Below are 2,924 nucleotides of genomic sequence, written 5' to 3'. Positions count from 1 at the left end.
GAATTAAAATGAAACAAAACTCTTGGGAAGAGAAGCAATCTCAATGTGGTCTTTCAACCAAATTTTTTTTAAACAAAAGATTTAATATCTTCAATATTGTGGTGGGAATGCTAAAACTTACCTATGAGTGTTAACTCCAAGGCCAAAATTAAAGAATCCAGGAGGGAGTCAAGAATGAAGATAGAAACCCCATTCCGACACCCAACTTTAATAGGATCTACTAGGAAAGAAGAATTCCCAAGAAGACTAGCACCAAACAGTTTGCTCAGGGGTAGACACCCTTGACCCCACTAACCCAAACCCTGCTTAAGACACCTTCAAAAGTGGGATCCCTAAACGATTAGATCCATCCAAAGTTTCCTGAAGACCATCTGAATGGATCCCACTTATTGGATTCTTGTGAATACCAAACTTTGTTTCAAGGAATAGGACACATACATGAATACAACTAGCATTAGGAAGATATCCCATTCCAAGAACATCTTCACCCTACAATTTACTCAGAACACCATTACCATTGTTCCCCTCTAAACCATTCAAATTTAAATTTCTATTGGAGCTTCTAGAGCCCGCCATACAGAAAAAAGAAGATTTTAGGGAACATATGATTGTTGAAATATAATGTTTCAACAATTTGAGAGAACTTCAGCTATCATTTGAATTCAATTTTTTTTTAAAAATTATTCTTGATGTCAATCTTTTTATATATTCTCCTATGAAAAATTAAAACTTTGAGTCTATATCTGATGATATCATTCTAATCATTTGACTGCAATTGAATGAGCTCCAAATTTTTGACTAAAACTATAATGGTATGCCACAGTATATGACTGCAAATATAACTTTAAGTAATGATTAAATTTTTAGGTATTTAAAACTAATCAAAAGATCTTGAAAAGACTAAAGCGAACATTTGGAAGGATCAATTCATGTACCAAACTTAGAATACAAACAAGAAATAAAAACAAGCAACATAAGAAGCAATACATGGATTGCAATGGTGGAAAGACAAGAGAAACTAACAAAGAAACAAATAACAAGTCTAAACTTCAATATTTCTTATAAGGAGAAATCAATGGAGACACCAAGTTATCAAACTTCAAATACTCACTTTAACTTAGACAACTTAAAAGAAGGGAACACAAGTAATTGATGGATGGTGTGAAAGAAAGAGTAAGAGAAGAGAAGAGGAACATCCATAAACACCGCAGACTAAAGAAAGGTTTAGCTTGGAAAACATAAGTCAACTTCAATGATTTAACACATTTAATATAGAAATTAGTCCTCAGTAATACAAAGACAACAAATAGAGTAGAGCGTAAAGTGGATCAAGAGAAGTTATTAATGAAATGTGTGTAGGACAGGTAGGAAAGTGGATTAAGAATGAGGATGATGTGGGTGATCAGATGTTGGTGGCTTAAATATCACACACTAGGCTTGATTCCTAGACTAAAAGTGTTAAACAGCCTAATTTTTAACTTAGAGTGATCTATTTAAGAATGACCGATCAGATGAAGTGCTAGGTGATGGGCATGAGGCCAAAGTCCTTATCGCCACGATGCACACCTAGGGCATTCCAAACACTCTCCGAGGCATCCACGATATCATCCTTGCAGGGCTTGGCGCACTTGTCTATGACAGTGGCCACCGTAGACTTCCCTCGCGCACTGATCTTCAACTTGCGGAAACAATTGGAGTTGTGATCAAAAGTGGCAGGGGGAAGAGCGACCCAATGATCGTTATTGGAATGGTAGTGACCATCACAAGCAGATGGTCCTCCACCATCTCCTCCCTTCTCGAAGCTGTTCACAGTCATCCTTCCGTGCTCCTCTTTCGCCCCTGTACACGTCATCATCATCATTATCATTACGTAGCAAATGAAGAACACCAATTTTACTTTTAATCCCCCCATTCTGATCTCCTCTTCTCTTCTCTTAGAACTCCTCACTATATGCTTACCACCCAAACGCTATGCTTCTCTAAATATGTGCCAGAGAATTATATTGTACATTGACAGGCATTATTTATTTTGTACATTTCCACTTCGCTAATCACAATTTTTGCCTTTTCCATTGGCCAGATTCCTGCCTTGAAAGTTTTGGTTTTAGGTAAAGAAACAATTAGACGGTTATAAAATATTCTTTAGTTTTGGTAATCATATGGTTACTTTAACATTACGCATCAAACCACTAAACATCCATTCTCCAATTGAACAAATTCACATTATTGACATCGATATAATATCTAGCGTGAATCTCAAAGGAGCTAGAGAAATATTAAATCTTGATCGGTTTGGAGCCTTCGATTTCATTTTTGATAATCTTGAATATGGAGGCATGTCTTCCTTTATTTGCTACTGCTATTTTACGAAGATTTCTATACCTAATACGGTCTTGTAATTTGTCTTCAGATTTACAATCCCGAGATTTGGGTGAAACCTCTGAATAGACCTTGCTCAACTTTGGTTTATAGTTTCAATGTTCTTTTACTTAGAAATTAGCGGTGCATTAGAAGGGATTTTAAAAAGAATTGTGAACATTCTATAAATTAATAATCTGATGGTTTAAACATCACTCACTAAGGCTGTATTCTTAGATTAAAAGTGTTCTATAGTCAAAATTGACATACTTTTTCCAAGCTAATTTTTTTCTTAAATTTGTGATGTTTAGGAGTAGCTATTGACAACTTGTAAACGATTTTGAATTTGACCAGTTGAAGGGCATTTTTTATAAAACAAGAGTTGTTTTAGAGTTGAAATCGTCGTGTTATGTAAAAGCTTGAAAATATGCTATATAAGATGGATCAAGAATTCTATAGAAAGTATTATCATCATTTAATGACAATATTATGATTCATTTTATTTAGATTTATATTTCTAGTGGCAATTGTATTATCAATTATAGTTGGCAAAATTATCTCTTGTA

General features: G+C 34.6%; 1 pseudogene; it reads right to left on the bottom strand.

The window, feature by feature from the left end:
- Nucleotides 1-1,519: 1,519 nt before the first annotated feature.
- Nucleotides 1,520-1,852, bottom strand: LOC149560430 (putative ripening-related protein 6 pseudogene; annotated as a pseudogene).
- Between the last annotated feature and the right edge of the window lie 1,072 nt (nucleotides 1,853-2,924).

This window comes from Cupressus sempervirens, chromosome 4 (assembly GCF_028749045.1).
Source record: "Cupressus sempervirens isolate cs-2001-9-10 chromosome 4, ASM2874904v1, whole genome shotgun sequence".
NCBI classification, from domain to species: Eukaryota; Viridiplantae; Streptophyta; class Pinopsida; order Cupressales; family Cupressaceae; genus Cupressus; species Cupressus sempervirens.
The sequence above is the reverse complement of the archived record's forward strand: the minus strand, read 5'-3'. Positions and strand labels throughout refer to the sequence as shown.